This window comes from Silene latifolia, chromosome Y (genome assembly GCF_048544455.1).
Source record: "Silene latifolia isolate original U9 population chromosome Y, ASM4854445v1, whole genome shotgun sequence".
Taxonomy (NCBI): domain Eukaryota; kingdom Viridiplantae; phylum Streptophyta; class Magnoliopsida; order Caryophyllales; family Caryophyllaceae; genus Silene; species Silene latifolia.
The window spans coordinates 440,220,632-440,238,349 of NC_133538.1; the positions used below are offsets into that span (position 1 = coordinate 440,220,632).

The window sequence follows — 17,718 nt, forward strand, 5'->3', positions numbered from 1 at the left end:
ATGTATCGCCATTCTTGAAGTAATCCGTCTTTTGGAACTCCTAATGAATAAAATTACATAATAAATTACATAATTTCCTATTATACATTTGTAACTAAAATAAAATAAATCTATTAAATTACAAAACGGTGATACGAGATCACAATAAAAATTACAACCGAATCGATATTCCCATACATTTCGGAAATACCAATTAAAATCTAAGGCCATACTAAGTAAAATTACATAATTCAAAATTACATAAATTAAAATTATGACAATCATAAAGAAAAATGCAGCATTATAATATGTATGAACATGCTCAATTTTTATGCTAAATCGCTTTTTAATTAGCCAATATCGTATATTACTTTTTTTTACGGTTTTGCGTGATTTCAACATTTTATAATCACAAAAATGCATAAACTCATATTTATGCATAAGTTAATTACCCTAACCTCTTAGGACTCAAAATATAGTCTCCACTAGTAATTTGACCATAATTAACTTTTATTTACAAAATTGTTCATAAATGGACCAAAATTACAAAAATAAGCTATTAAACTTCAAATAAATCCAAAAATTTCAAATAAATTCAAAATTTGAAATTTAAATTCATGAACATTCTGGAAAAATCCATGACACTCATAATGTTCAAAATCTTAGGTTAAAAATTTCAAATTTTTCCTAAAAACAATATCATGTTTATCGATTTTAATAAAATAATCATAAAAACATGGAAAAATTATTTTCATTAACTTTTCAATTTTAGATCTGAAAAATATAATAAAATGCAACATTAGACGTTTTTCCTAAGTCATAGATTATGTTTTATTAATTTTCCACTAATAACGTCACTATTTATGCTATTTTTCTTCAAAAATTCATAAATCATGCAAAAAGACTTATTTATAGCCAATTATTTTACACACATCTTGTAAAATTGTATGTGACAACATATTATTTTTCTATGACCAGATTCGAAATTTAACTCATATTAACCTATTTTTCACTTAAATCCGAATTTAATAATGAGAAAATCATTTTTCGAGCATAACAAGTCCAACAATTATGAAAATTTACAGGTTATCTCAAAATAATATATGTGACAACATATCCAAAAACCAAGTGAAAATTCGAAGTATAGCTAATTTTAGACCAAAAATGACATTTTTACTCATAAAATCACATTTAAATGCCATTATTGTAAAATATGAACAATAAAAATCCGAAAAATTAACCAAAATATCCTAAAACATTTTAGGACCAGAAATATTAACATGCATGTAATAATTTCGTGATATATCATAATAACACAAATTTTACAAGTTTTATTTGTTATTCATATAACTCGGAAAAACTTTTAACCAATTTGCATGCAAACAACCGTGGCTCTGATACCGATTGAAGGAAATGTAGATTCATATACATACTAACATACTCTTATATGTTAAAATTAATTTGTCATAAAATTAAATACGGATTTTATGCATGCAAACAATATAATAAAAGAGAAGAAATCATTTTCTTACAATGAAATTTCGGTTCAAATGGGCACAAAAGAAATCTCCTTTTCTTTTGTTCTTGAGCTTTCCTTTAATGGAAGAACAAGATCCAAGTGTAGGATCTCTCCTTAGGAATAATACCCAAAGCTTAACTCTTAATCTAATTAATATTATTTGAGCTAGTATAATATTAATCTCATGAAAAATGAACCAAAAATTTGTTTGGTTTAGGCTCCTAAAACCGGGTAGGAGATGTGGAGAGGAAGAGTATTATTTTTATCTCTCTAAAATAATTTTACATGGTTGAATGAATAATAATAATCACCCACACATACATATGGTGAATAATAATTATTTTAAGTAAAAGAACTCTTGTTCTTTTCTATGTAGAACCGATTGGGAGGGAAGGAGAGCCCAATGCATGGGCTAATTTTTCTACCCAAGAAATGTAGGCTTGCATGGCTACACATAGGTAGATCATCATTGTGTTTTCTCTTATTAAAATAATTAACACAATTTTTCCACTAAAACCCTCTTAATATTTCGGTACTTATAAAATGGAAGGTCCATTTTATATTTTGTCATTTGTCAATTTTGTCACATGTTACATGTTACATGACATGTAACAATGCAATGTATTTTTATCATATTAAAAATCAACGTATTAATAAAAATACGTCATATACAAAAATCGACTTAGTAATTCATAATTACTTATACCAAAATATTTTACCAATTTATAAATCATATTTATAATAATTCATTCAATTCCGATTGTTTCTTTAAACAAGAATTTCATCCCGAAGAATGAAACAATTCGATTACTCAGATCGTATCTCATTTAATCATATTTCAATTTGATACGTAAATTTTACTTCCAAAATCGTCCGTCAATTTTTTTCAAGTAATTTAATTAACTCGTAACATTATACGATTAATTAAATGATCAATTAAGAGTATTGCCCTATAGGTATGACCTAGGGGTCAACTCGATCACCACCGTCACACGACAAAGAATGTCAAACTCTAGTCACCAATCATTACCGATATATGTTGACCAGTTGACAGTAACAAAATTACTTCCCAATTGTATTCTTTAAAATGAGATTTAATAATGATATTTAAATCACATGATCGCACTATTGTTGAGGACACATTTCCCAACACTAACTTCAACATAGACCCGACCTCAATCAATTCCAAGATAATCACCATACATATTAAGCACATAACTAATGTAACACCCGTGAAAATTCACGGGGTTGTATACTTTTTTTTTAAAGGAGACGTTATATTATAATAACTTAGATAATCGATTATGTAATTTTATGAAAATGTACAGATTTTTATAAATAAAAATAAAAATCGATAAATATATATAAGGGCATTTTAAAATATTGTTGACAATAAAGAATAAGTTAAAAAAATGAAAATGTGAATAGGGGGAATACCCGTAATTCTATAGTAAATATGAAACGTTTAACGAAGATTTAAGTAAGAACATTATATAAGTTAGAACTGAAATATTTAGGATATGAAAAATTATTGACATAAGTAAAATTAATAAAACTGAAATTTTCACAAACTGAAAAGACTGAAAACCGAGTAGACCAAATTGTTGCGTAAAGTAGGTATAGTTAATTTAAATTTACATTAAAAAAAAAAAAAACAAAACAAAAAAACAAAACAAAACAAAAACCAAAACCGATCAAGCCTTATCTTCTACCTCTCCCCTCATATCTCCCTCACCCAATAACGCATTTCAATATTTCATCCACATTTCAGCCATTTCATCTCCATTTCAGCCATTTCGTTCTTCCATTTCCCATCTTCTCTCCTCATTTCGTCGTCCTTCTTTTCAGATTTACATTTCAGTACAATTTTCAATTAACAGAGAAGCAATTTTCAGATCAAAATTGCGAAAATTGGTAGATTCGTAGCAAAAAATTGAAGATGAAGGAGATTTTTCCGGCGATTGGTTCGAAAAAATGAAGATTGGGTACATGCAATGAAAAGGTGATCATTAAGTCAATTTTTTTGATTTTTTTTCCTTTTTCTAATTACTGTTATAATGGCAATTTGTGATTTACACGTTTTTTATGATTGCATGTTACCATTTGATGCACTTAATGAGGGAAGAAAATAGTGGTTAGTCCAGATCTGTGAAAACCGATTGTATAGCTAATGCTAATCAACTTGAGAGAGTCCTACCTGAACCTGATATAGACAGGCGGTCTATATACTGGAACTTATGGTATGTGCCTCTCTTCGCCATTAGTTATATATTCAATTGTTCTGTTTAGCTGATCAAATTATAGTTGTTTCAAGGTTGTCTGTTAAAATGTCAAGTCTCTTTGTGTTATGTGAATAGGGGGAATACCCGTAATTCAATTGTTCTGTTTAGCTGATCAAATTATACTGTTCAATTTTATTTCCTAAATATTTGACTTTGTGAGTCTGGCGATGTCAATTTTAATTTGATACTTTCACATGTATCATTGTCAACATTAATAGTCGCTGACCGTGAATGCGAAACGGAAACAGTTCAAATAAAAATGGAGGGAGTGTCTATCTAATTGTCTTAAAATTTTGATATTTAACATGTATCATTGACAACGTTAATATTCACTGACCGTGACTATCTGATTGTCTTGAATTTTTGAGATTAATTGATAAAATTAAGGGTATTCTTAATTTTCGAGTGTCTATTAATTGTGAAGTGGTCATAGAAAATTGAGATCTTTTTACGGAAATATATCAGAACTGTAGCACGTTAAACTTTGATTTACAGTTATGATTGAGAATATGTTAAGTAATTGTACAGGTTGACTAATATTTTTTTTTTTTGTGAATAATTTGAGGCGATGATGTTAAGTAACGAATGAGACTCCAAGTCGAAAGGTGTTAAAGCAGTTATCTTTGAAGATTTTGTAGCCATCCTTATGTGATAAAAGATAAGTTTCCTTTACATCTATTTTGCTAAATTCAAAAACTTTTGTTGTTGGAAATTTATATTGTTATTTGTCAAAAAATCAATAGGTTTTTTTCATATTATTAATTATACGTTAGTTACAGATGTTTAGAATTTTCTTAAATGTTAATCTTGCATCAACTTCTAGGACGAAAATTTCTTAAATCTTAATCTTGCATGAACTTAAAAATGTTTAGTTTCTTAAAAATTAGCCTCGTAAAATTTTAACTTTATGTTTAGAATTCGTTAATTGTTCATGATATAAATTGACAATTAAATAGTGCATTAATTTAAAAATGTTAAAAATACATAGGTTCTTGCATTCCTTTAAAAATGTTTATTTTCTTAATTCTCATAAAATGTAAAAGTTTTGTAGAGAGTTCACATGCAGCACCAACTTAATTTTCAAAAAGGATAGCCATTTTGAAAAGAGTAAAAGATAACAAATGTCAAACATTAAGCAATTAGAAGAAATTCAAATTCAAATACAATCTACAATAGAGTAAAATCTGATATTAGGATAGTCTCGGACAATCTCATAATTTCTCGAAAATCTCCTTGTAAACAACATTAGTTGTTGTAGAAGTCATGCCTTTGTCTTCATCTAAAATAAGGACGTTCAGACCTTTCTTACTTGTAACCCGCGAGAGAGCAACAACGTAACCCGTCCATGGGTAAAGACTGGTCTAGGAAGATAAAGACCAACACGGGATAGAGATTGCCCTTGGCTCTTGTTAATAGTCATTGCAAAGCAAACTGCCAAAGGAAATTGTCTCCTTTCAAACTTAATTGGGAATCTAGTGGTGTCTGAAGGGGTCAAGGTGATGCGGGCAATATACACTTTACTGCCAATATGACTTCCAGAAATAACAGTTGCACCTATAACTCGTTTTCCTAAATGAGTTACCTCTAGTCGGGTGCCATTGCACAAACCATTTGCTTGGTCAATGTTTCTAAGAAGCATGACTATAGCACCAACTTTAAGCTTTAGGTTGTGATTTGGGAGACCAAAGCATCTAATAGTGTTTAGAAACTCAGTGGAATAGAGTTCCCGAACCCCCCGTTTGTCTCTTCTTTACTTATTTCATCCGAGCTTAGGTATTCTTTCTCTTCCATATCAATTTGATCCAATACAAACTCGTTTACCAACTCCACGATATCGTGAGTAGGAGCAAGGACAGCCCTTTCCGTGAAGTATTGAGGGTCACCTAAATGTTCTTTTAAAGATGGATAAGTGCTCTCTACAATGGTAGCTATTGGATTTGGACCAGGATGAAGAAGAATATCTTCGGGCAATTGAAAGCTAGCTACACCATCATTTGGGCCACCTGCTAGTCCATCTCCAACATCGAGAATCCACTCAAAAAATTGTCTTTTCATTGATGTCGACTCAACTTCCAACTTGAAGTCTCATATTTTTTCGTGAGCTTTAGAACCTAAAAAAACAAACAAAGAAGAAAAAATTAAAGGTTCTAAATTTCATTAATAAATTTAAAATAAGGACTTCTAAAACAGTAAAACGTACAAAAGAACACACAAAATAAAGAAAAATCTTTCTAACCTTGCAATATCTCCACAAAGGAGAGGAAATGATAGCGGCGCCAACGATTTCTTGCCTGCTTCCTTTAGGTACAACTGGCAAAATCTGTCGAAAATCACCGCCAAACACAACTAGTTTCCCTCCAAAAGGTTTCTCAGGATCTCCTTCTGATGAAAATCGCATGATATCTCTCAAACTTCTATCAAGAGCTTCAATACAATAATGATTAACCATAGGTGCCTCGTCCCATATGATGAGCTTTGCCCTCGGTAATAGCTCTACCAAATCAGTTCCTGGTCTTATACCAGGGCAGGTGGAGTTTTCGTCTACGTTTATCGGTATGCTAAGTCTTGCATGGGGTGTTCGTCTACCTGGAAGAAGGATAGCGGTAATGCCACTTGAAGCAACAGCGATAACGATATCACCTTTACACCTTTTTGCAGCGCACAAAGTTCTCCAGAGAAAAGTTTTACCGGTACCACCGTAACCATAAACAAAAAATACACCACCTTGACCACTTTGAACAGAGCACATTATTTTTCTATAAACACTTTTTTGTTCATCACTCATGGAAGAAGTGAGAACTTCATGTTCCTTCTTCAAAACTTCCTTGTCATAGGATAATTCATCTTCCAATAGCCTATTCAATTCATAGCATGAATGTCGAAATCTGGAATGGCATGTTGTCAAATTTACGCAATGAACTACCATTTCTTTGCAATAAAGCTTCAATCTCGGATAACGCGTAATTTTTCAATTGCTCGTCGTGACAGAGATCTATGGAAACGCAAACATGGAAAATTTAAAGTTCAGTAAAAAGGAAAGGCAAAAATTAAAACGATAACGAAGGTATTAGTTTAAGAGTTATAAATAATTAAGAAAGTACCTAAATTACGTAGTTCTCTTCTCCTGCGGTATAGGATATCATCTGATAATAGTGGCCAAGTGTCCTCCCGCACTAATTCTGGCTTGACTAAGCTGTTTGCCAATAGAAGGGTAGCAAACAGATTCCTAAGGTAATATCCAGATCCCCATTCACTCGCTTCTTTAATGGCATCGATATACTCTTTATCATCACCAAGTAAGCCTAAAGCATAGCAAGCTTCTTTGAAAGTTGGGAGAGGTATTTCATTTACAGTTCGAATCTCTTCATATGATTTTGGTCCTTTAACAAAGTTCAGTAGGGTTCTCAAATAAAATCTTTCACCACCATTTGGAGACATATGATACATTCGGCCGAGAGTAAAGCCCTTTTTTTCTTTTAGTCCAGGCCTTTGTGTCTTTATTCCAGACATATTTATTTGGGAACTCACAATACGTCAAATCTCTACCATCGGAATGGTTTTTGTTATATTCCAACCATGCAGTGAATTTTGTCCTGGATCCAAAGCAGATCTTTCGACAACTTCATCAATTGGGTCATCATCATGGAAAATAACATTTTGCTCATTGGGAGATGGTAATCCAAACGTAAAAAAAGGCGGTGTCCTGTAGTTAATGTCAAAGGCAAAAATCCTCCACACAGCTTCACATGGTGAAATGTAACGACAGTCATAAAACTGTTGTATTTGATCAATCTGATTTGGGTCCTGACTACCTACATTTCAAAAAACCACAAGTTATTAAAACATTCAAACAAAAACGAATGGAACAATAGGAGTTAAATAAGAAAAGAATGGATTTGACTAAACCATTGTTGCTGCGAGTTGCACTAACGGTGACACTGTCATATCCTTTATTAATGTACTTGAATAAGTATTTGATTGATCTTGCCTGATTGCACCATTCAACATTAATGTGAGCCCGATATTTCAACAATAAATCTGCATTGTAAGGAACAACATATCCGTTATGAATTGTTTTTCCATCTTTCTCAATTGTCGGTTCGTTTTCTCATCTCTTATAAACAGGATAACCATCACCGTCGATTGTTGTTCTTTCATTAAACTTCTTTGGAAAAATTTTCGAGCATTTTCCGTCAATCATGCATGGACAATCTGGGTTAAGATCCCCACATGGACCGTGAATCATACTATTTTTCACTGCTTCATATAGTGCTGGGCTTTTCGCAGGATCTGGGATTTCAGCACTTATAATACGGTCCACGTCAGCGGCTTCAGGAAACTTGTCCTCTCGGTGTAAAAAAAAGCAAAATATGAGTATGTGGGAGGCCGCGTTTTTGGAACTCAATAGTATAGACAACTGATAATTTCAAGCAAAGTAATATTATATAGTCGATGTTAATAATAAAACTTCGGAAAAAAAAATTGGAAATGGAAAATAAAAATAAGATGAAAACGTATAGTTCATCACCTGCCCTTGTCCGTCCAAAAAGATGTCGTTCTTTTAAGTCCCTAATTATCTCTTCGAGTTTCAACTTAAATAGTCGAGTAAGTATATCAGGTCTGTCCTCTGGCCGCAGATTTCTTTTTTGAACAAACCTAGTTATTTCAGGCCATTTTGGATTGCATGTGAACGTAATAAACAAATCAGGATATCCACACCACCTACATATGGTCATTGTATCCTGATATGTTTCCCTCATGTAACCTTTACCACCTACAAAAGATGACGGTACAAATGTAACAACACCAGGAGGACGGGTTAGTTTGACCTGTAGCGGCAGCATTCGCGAGATTCTTGAAATTTTCCGATCGCAATTTTGGTTGGTTAAGACAGAAATACTTTAACCGTTGAGATTCTATCATTGTCAAACCATCGGCAAGGATTTGTTGAAATAGTTTACCTGCCATTAAAAAAAAACGTTCAAACTAAAAAAAAAAAAAAACTATTTTACTTAGCTTTGTATTAACTTTGGACTGAGAAAAAAAAACATAAGAACGGTAATTGTCAACATAATAAATTAGGCATCAAATCTTATACCTCCCATCAAAATTGTCGGAGCTTCCCTATCTGCCGATCGGTCTTGGATGCGAAAAGCAAACCACTCCCTCAATGTAAGCTTATCCCGAGAGCTCTGACTATTTCTTGATTTACTTAAAGAACGTGGATTATGAGGGATACCAAGCCTATGGCCATCTTCTCCACGTGGGAAAAGAAGAGGGTACTGTAGGGCTAAATAAGAAGCATGTAGCTCTGATATACGTTGTAGTCTACCGCTGCGTTCCTCAAGAATAATGTCCCGACTATCAATCGTGTTCTCAAGATCTCCAACAATGAGGGCACCACCTCCGGCACGGGGGTAGATTATATGTTCTCCCATCTGTTTGTCGTCCGCTAATGAGCCTCAACCTTACCTCACCACCGGCACCTTCGTTAAGCCTATCTCTTGCCATTCTAAATGATTTTGCCAAAACATTGTAACGATCGACCATTTTTTTTAAATCATCGATTAGTCCATCATCAAATTGACCTGGATTTGTAGAACTGCGATTACAATTGAAAAATAAATTAAAGAATAAGAAACTATATTAATATTAAAAAAAATTAAATAAATTTAAGGCTCACCTTCCTGCATTCTTCCTATGCCTCAACTCCTCTTCCGTGTCGTAGATATAAAGTTGACAGAATTTAGGTGGTCCGTCATGATTAGGTAATAAACTTCCAATTAAATGTGTATTTTGCCCACCTATTCTGAATGTGTAAGGACCCCTACCTTGGTTGAGTGCATGGTCAATTTTACCACCCATAGATGTAAAGGAAAACATATTATTGTATGACCGTATGTTTTCCATGAAATGTTTACTTTTGGGATGTTTTCGCATTAGAAGATCATGTAACAACTTAGGAGGTTTTTTAATAAAGGGCAGTTCAACTATTCCATTTTTGCAACACATGTTAAAGAGGGGACTATGGGCTTGATATCCATACGATCTCTTTCATCATACCACATCTGAGCTCCACATTTTGTGCAGGTGTAAGTAGGGTCTCCGATATCATGGTACCCTTCTGTTATTAATTAAGAAGGTCAATCGGAAGAAAAGATATGAAGAAAATAGATAATGACAAATTTAAAAACCTAAGTGCAGGTAAAATAAAAATGCAGTTTTTCAAATTTAAGACAATTTAACTTTGGAATGTTAACATCCGAATTTGACCTATGGTTGGTAGCTTCAAACACATCATAGGTCATTGAAAGATCCCTTGCCAATTCTTCGATTATGTTTTGCCTATGATTCATAGTCTGCACGGAAGTGCTGCTAGTGGGTAGAAACTGATTTCCGGAGAGTTGAACTCCACAATTAGCTGAACAATTACCAAATAAGGGTTAGATTATGAGAGAACACTAACATTGTTGACATACTTAACAAACACAAATAGTACATAATAAGTAAAATATTTTTTGTTTCTTACTACCTATTAAAAAATTAACGATGATAATTACCAAATGTGATGGTGCTCAATAGAGTTGTAGACATCAACATGGAAGAATTCCTAGCCATCCTTTCTTCGATTATGTTTTGCCTATGATTCGTAGTTTGCACGGAAGTGCTGCTAGTGGGTAGAAATTGATTTCCGGAGAGTTGAACTCCACAATTAGCTGAACAATTACCAAATAAGGGTTAGATTATGAGAAGTCACTAACATTGTTGACATACTTAACAAACACAAATAGTACCTAATAAGTAAAATATTTTTTTTTCTTACTACCTATTAAAAAATTAACGATGATAATTACCAAATGTGATGGTGCTCAATGGAGTTGTAGACATCAACATAGAAGAATTCCTAGCCATCCTTTCTTGACTTAAGATAAGCTTCCTCTTTTGTCTCGCTAATTTCACATACAGTTGACGTTGGTGTGTCACATTGTTATGTGACACACCAACTCCAGGATTTTCATTAGTTCTCTTTTGGGATAGTCTTAGCTTTTGTTGCTTCCTTGCGTTTTGTGCCATATAGTAGTCATTTACACTTTTCCCGTATTGATAATCTATTAGACGGATAAGTGTAAACAATAGAGGCTAAAAGAAAAATACAATATATAATTCTTAATTTTTATAAAAAGAGAGTTCAAAGATCTTTACCTCTCCAGAAATTGTTTATAGAATTAGCCAATTGTAGTTGTGGAGTATTATCTGCATGTGAGTGATATGATTGCGTAAAATCATTCACTTTAGTTGCGTAATAAGATTGGGAGTAACATAATTAAAGGTTACGAAAGAATTTAAAATATTGGTTGATACATGATATGAACTGAATTATCCGTAAATTTAGAGACTTACCACTTTTTGGTTGAGATTGGTAAAGTGGTGCTTTACCCTTATCAGGTTTAATTGAGGCATGTCTTGGCAATTGTGTGTTTGTTAAGTCATGTAGAGGTAGAGTTGGAGTACCTAATAATGTTGCTAATTATACATAAGTTACAAACTAAGATAGTAATGAACTTATGTAGAAAAAAGTTAAATTTGTTAACTGAAGATTGATACAAATACCTGAATTAGATTGGTAAAGAGTTGCTTTACCCTTCCTTGATTGTGTAGTTGAGTAACTTTGAATATGGCAGTTTGTTGTTATCCCACTAAGCGGGAAAAATGGATTACCTAAAAGATTGTCAATTAAAGGTACTTTCAGATATTATTGACTTAACAATTTGAGAGTGTAAGAGCACCTTAAGAATTTAAGAGTACTAAAAAACCGTATATATAACAAAATTAATATAAAATATGTAGTAACATAATTAAAGCTATGGGAAGTATTAGAAATATTAATTTATGCATGTTTTATATTTGTAAAACCGTACACTGAGAGACGTACCAAATTGAGATTGAGATTGAGACTGGTAGAGTGGTGCTTTACCCTTATTTGTTTGACTTGAAGCATGGCTTGGCATTTGTTGGTTTGTCAAATCTTGTAGAGGTAAAGTAGGAGTACCTAATAACATGGTAATAAACTTGTGTAGAAAACAATTACAAAAATTGTTACTGCATTTAGCTTAATATTATTCTAATTTGCATGGGTTAAATTGAGCATGGGGTCTCCATACATAAATCATGTCCTTTTAGTAAGCGATTTGTGGCTCACAGCTCGATCTATTATTTGAATTTTCTATTAGATCTATTATTTGAATTTTCTATTAGAATGGTTGGTAAGAATTGACAGTTGGTTGGTGCTAGTAAATCATTATGGAAGATGCCTCCAAATCATCGTGATTTCGTGCCTTGTATTAGCCCTAATGATTCATATACTCTTAAGAGATCAATATTTCCTTTGCTTAATTTTAGTTATCATCTGAAACTTTGAAATACTAATGTTATTTTGTTATGTGATGTATATATGCGGACCAAAGCAGACTCCGGGGTTTCTACTTGTTCATACTAATGACGGCCTTAATCAAATGCGAGCTGGGGTTTGTTCTCTCTTCATCCTCTCTCTTCTCTTGACTACTTTATACACGTGGTGGTTGCTGCAATTCATATTACCGACCCTTAGCTCCCTGGCACTAACTGCATTACCATTTTAAAGTAGTTTTCTTTTAGTTCGAAGACTAAAATTATTCAAAAAATTAAATGAGTTCTGCTCATTGAATTCTGAGGGTTTAATTAGATGTTTAGAACTATACCGTACAGAGACACAAATCTCTCCATGCAGATCTATATATGTCTGCGGTTTGTCATATCCGTCATCAATTCTCTTGGATGGACACCTTGAACTTGGCATGAATGATTGATAATATAAACCTTTAACCCTCAAATTCTGATTTGCATTATATAATAAAAGATAAAAAGGAAAAAAATAGACATACATTTGAATCAACAAATAGAAGTTCAATGGCATCCTTCTTCTTATCTGAGATGAAATAACATACCTAATTTTGGGGTGTTTAAAGAACGTATAAGGATTGTTTGAGGAGTTGCTCTTGAAAATTCTGAGTTTTCTACAAAGAAGCGTGAAAGAGGAAAATCATTGTAAAGGGTTGTTTTTAAAAAAATCTGCAGTTAAAACAAAAACTAACCTTTTCCATCCTCTTTGTTTTTTCTTCTACTCTTCTTTCTTGGTGGTTGTTCAGAACTTGATCCAGGCATGGGTGAAAAGTAGAAGTAGAATTGTTTATCTTTTCTTATTCAGAGACTGTCACAGTGAATGGTGTGAGTATTATATGTATAGGTAGTTGAAGTTGAGGAAGAGAATTAAGGAACAGCTAAGAAATCATTTATCATTCCCGTGAGATTGGGATTCTCGAGTAACGTTGAGAATGACAAAGGGTTAGATTAATTAGGTTTTGCTATAATTGCAGTGCACTTTGATTTTTTTTTTTTTTTTTTTTTTTGCTGCTGTAGTCATATTTTTTGTGTGCACTTTTTAGAATTCTAAGGGACTGCTTTAGAAGGTTCTAAGAGGCTCATTCTCGAGTAACCTTGAGAATGACAAAGGGTTAAATTAATTAGGTTGGTTATGAAATTATTAAGTACACGTTTTTTGACACGGTAGAATGCAATTTTTTCTTATCCTTTTTTAATTTCCCCAATGTCACGTTGCATTGAATTTTTTCGCCTTTTTTTTTACCTTTTATTTCCTGTTGTGGCCATTTTTTTTTTTTTTGCTGGTTTGACCATAGTTTCGATAATGTTGACCAAAACTATATCTACACTGCTCGCTTTCAAGTCATCAATCAACTAAGCTTTTTCATATTTCATTTTCAGTTAACTCAACCCAACACAATTTTCCTCATTAAATTCTAACTTAAACCTAAAATCCTTTTTTTCCTTTTTTTCCTTTTTATTTTTATTTTATTTTTTGCTCGTATGTTTTTTTATGTCGCCTAACATGTTTAAACCGACATGAAAAATCAAATTTAGGTTGTAGTAGGTTGCATTACATAGAAAATAATTAAAAGCTGAAGATTGAGAAATAAAAAAAAAAACATATCGTCAAAGATAAGAACAACAAAAATATCTTGTTTAAGTTACATTCCAAAAGATGAACGATGCATTAAGGAATTAAAATAGAAACGTCTACTCCAAAGACAAACATTCCAAAATACTTCATGCCAATCCCAATTATAAAATGGAGATGGATCACTTTTCTTTCTTAACAATGACGTTATTCTTTGTTGCGGAGCTAGCATCACCATCAGCAGACTGATAGTCGTTGGTTGGGGACCTTTTGAGAGGAGTGATTCTCTGTCATCTGTCTGCCCGAGACTTTTCTTCTTCCTAAATTTTAAAGTTTTAAAAGTTGTTAGTATAAGAAACTATTTTTGGGGCACGATTTCGGTAAAGTTATTGTTTTACCCAGATTATTTACCTCAGCGTTAATGATGTCAATTAAGGCCTTCGAACTTTCCTTGATAAGCAAAGGCTCAGTCCTCGATTTAAAACAATGAAACTCCTCCTGTAATTGGAAAAGGAAAGGTCGGTTACAATATTCTCAAGAAGAAGTTATGTTTAATTCTCACAATAAGAGGGAAGTATGAAAACAAAGAAAATTGTAACCGACCTTGAACATTTCAGTGTACTTGGAAAGCCATTTGTTAGCAAGGTATGCGTCGTCACACAAAGTGGAGACCGTGTATGAAGTTGAGCCTTGACTCACGTTAAACTTTTCGTGTACATAGACCTTGAAAAGAAATGACTTGTCAATGAAAGCATCCAATTCGCGAGGTATATCTTCTTTATCACCACCAAGCTATGACAAAAAAAATGACACATAAAATAGAATATTAAAGGCGGTAATTTTTATCCCTGATTGAATATTGGTGGAATTTTCCTTAAAATTGATTGTAAAAGGTAAAATTTAGATATTATAAAACCTCTTCAATTTTTGCAAGCATCTCCGCAGCGGTTGGAGTGATGAATTGATTGATCTGAGTATCAAAAACCACAAAGTGGACGCAATCATCCAACGGGTCAGTAACCTCGAACTTTACTTGGTACCTGTAGGAAAGAAGGTGTTTAAGGAAAAATTTGAGAGGTTAATGAAATTATATGGCACAATTGTAAAAAATGCATAAAGTTTAATAATTTTACCTAGGAATTCTTGTCGTAACACGGTTTATGTAACCATCACACTGTTCACATGTACAAACCCATTTTCCTTTGTCACTTTTGATACACTTAGACCAGCATAGCTTACAACTATCATAGTACCATCCAGCCGTGCAATCAAGGTTAACAATTTTTCCATATGTATAGAAATAACCCGCCTGCATTAATAGTTGTTTTAGTATTTCTAATTGTTTTGACGTAGCCAAACAAAAGGCTTTTTAGCAAAGAATAATCACCTTTTCATTCTCTTTTAGGTCACTGATACTCCTTATATTTTCTCTTGACATGTAATCATCGTCAACGTCGTCGTCAGGAATTTCAATAATTTGCAAGGAGTTACTTGGTGACGGAGTAGAAAGACTACATATATTGAAGAAGTAGGGGTAAGTGGTGCAATTTTGTTTTTATGTTTATTCTCGCTTAATTGTGAATGTTAAAAATTGATAATTAAATAGGGCGTGCAAAATGATACTAAGAAGAAGAGTATAAACAAATTGATACCTTGGCTCAAAATCTTTCACTTGAGGTATATCGGGGTTGACATGAAATACAAATACGATTTAGTTAAAAGTTGTCTAGACACGCCAAACACCTAAAAATATAATTTTATAAGTTTATATTTAAACTAATTTTTTATATTAAACAACAATTCATCATAAGGTGACAAAGTAATAGTACCCTCAAATCTTTTAGCCTGCACACATTGTATGACAATAACTTTAGACTGGTCCGGATTAGGTAGCTTAGATAGAGCAGCAGGGAGTTCAACCGTGTGTGGTTCCCATAAGGTGCAACATAGTTGATTCCCCCTGCATCAAACCCAAAATTGTACCTTATTTTGTTTTGCCAATTAAAAAGGCGAAAGAAGTGACAAACTGATAATGGCTTTGCACTTACTCAAGGTCTTCTAGCTTAATGGTGCGACACTTATGCTTGTGTGTAGTTTCAGTGATTGGACCAATCTCATAAACTTTTCCAATAACATCTATAGCCATAAAAGTGGAACATTTTAAAAAATTGTAAGTAAAAGAAATTGTAGGAAAAAAAATTACCAGTGACGAAACATTAGATATGTGAAAGGGTCATACCTATGTAATGGGTACCGGGAACTCTACCATCAATAAAATCCTTGAAATCAGCAATACGAAACCCATGCATCGGAATAGATGAATCAGTTGTGGCTTGAACTTTACTTGAAAACTCAAACTTCAAACGATAACTATGAGAGGTAGCCTTGTCTAGTCCGGTGTTGTTGTCTACGGTTAAGTTACGGATGGTGTAAACTTTATCCACAGAGAGCTTAGAGCTAAAATAGGAAATTAGTTGTTTCCTAACAGTAGCTTGGATGACTTCGTTCTGCCAAAAAAATATTTATCACACATAAAATTGTTTAATTAACTTTAAATTAGATGAGTTCTGCCAACTGATTTTCCAACGTTCTTTTTGCATAAATATATTCATCTAATTTGATTAGATCTCCCCATTTTCTAATCTGGGTATTTGTTTATTTTTGAATTAACATATAAAGTTATGTTCTTTTCTAAACTTGAACTAAATATCTTAGTGCCAACTTTTTTTTTTTGCATAAATATATTCATCTAATTTCAAGTGTGTTGCAAGTGCCAAATATTAGTAAATTGGATCATAAATTAGGGTTTGTGGGAATTATTTGGCTGCAATTGGAGTTAATAATAAAGGGTATTTATCTGATGTGAAATATTTGCTTGGAAAAAAAAATTAGACATACCTTTGAATCAACAAACAAAAGTTCAATGGCTTCGGTTTTCTTCTTATCTTCACTCTTGTTTTTGTTGATGAATTCCGGCCTTGACCACTTGTGCACCACTCTAACATTCATTTCCGTAAGCCTTACTCCATATTTGAGTTGACTAATAGTAAGGGGTGCAATTGCCATTTGAGAAATTGAAGAAATTTGCTTCAAATTATTGAAAAGTGGTGAAAACTGATCTATACTTTGTTTACAGGTTGAAAAGTGATGAAAAGTGATGTATACGTTAGCAAATGAAGATAGTATGAAGACAATTGGGCTATTTTCATTTGCAATTATAAAGTAATATTGGGAAGGAGAAAGGCTTGTGTTCTGGAAAATTTATTGAGTCTCTTGGGAATTTGTAATTCTAATTGTTCATTGTCATTCTCAAGTAGCATAGAGAATGACAAAGGGTTAGGGTAATTGAACGTGAGATAGCATGGAGAATGACAAAGGGTTAGGGTAATTGAACGTGAGTTTTAATTGGACCCTTTTTTTTTGGTAATTCAACGTTAGAATTGAAGTATTGAACTGATATTTAATTGGACCTTTTGAATTTTTTTTTATGTAATTAAACGTCAGATTTAATTGCCCTTGTTTTTTTTTTTTGGTGTGCTGATGTGGCCATATTGCAAAACGTGATTGGCTAAAAAAGAATTGATTTTGTGAGGTTGAATGTGAGAGCTTCATTGCCTTAATTCTTAAAGGAGGTTGTGCCACCTCAGCTTTTTATCATTCCTCTTTTATAGATATAATGATGGCCGACTAAACATTCCCATACCCAGTGACTGGCTTAAGCACAATGGGGCCAAGATTTTGAAATGAGGGCACCTACTCACCCAAAATCTAGCATCGGCTGGGGTTCCCAATATACATACACCAGGTTCATTTTATCAGACTCACTACGTTCATTAGGTTCATTTGTTACAGGTTCCGAAATCGTCGCTCTGATACCACTTTGTGACACCCCCATATACCGAGGAGCCTTAACGAGACCTTCCTTA

The 17,718-nt window shown here is 32.9% G+C and overlaps 1 long non-coding RNA gene across 1 annotated transcript; it reads left to right on the forward strand.

Moving 5' to 3' along the window:
* The first annotated feature begins 3,185 nt into the window (after positions 1–3,185).
* On the forward strand, positions 3,186–17,311 carry LOC141626862 (uncharacterized). The gene is made up of 5 exons (XR_012536442.1): positions 3,186–3,500; positions 3,624–3,738; positions 14,410–14,559; positions 15,257–15,326; positions 16,929–17,311. It is a non-coding gene; the product is annotated as an uncharacterized LOC141626862 (long non-coding RNA).
* Positions 17,312–17,718: the final 407 nt, after the last annotated feature.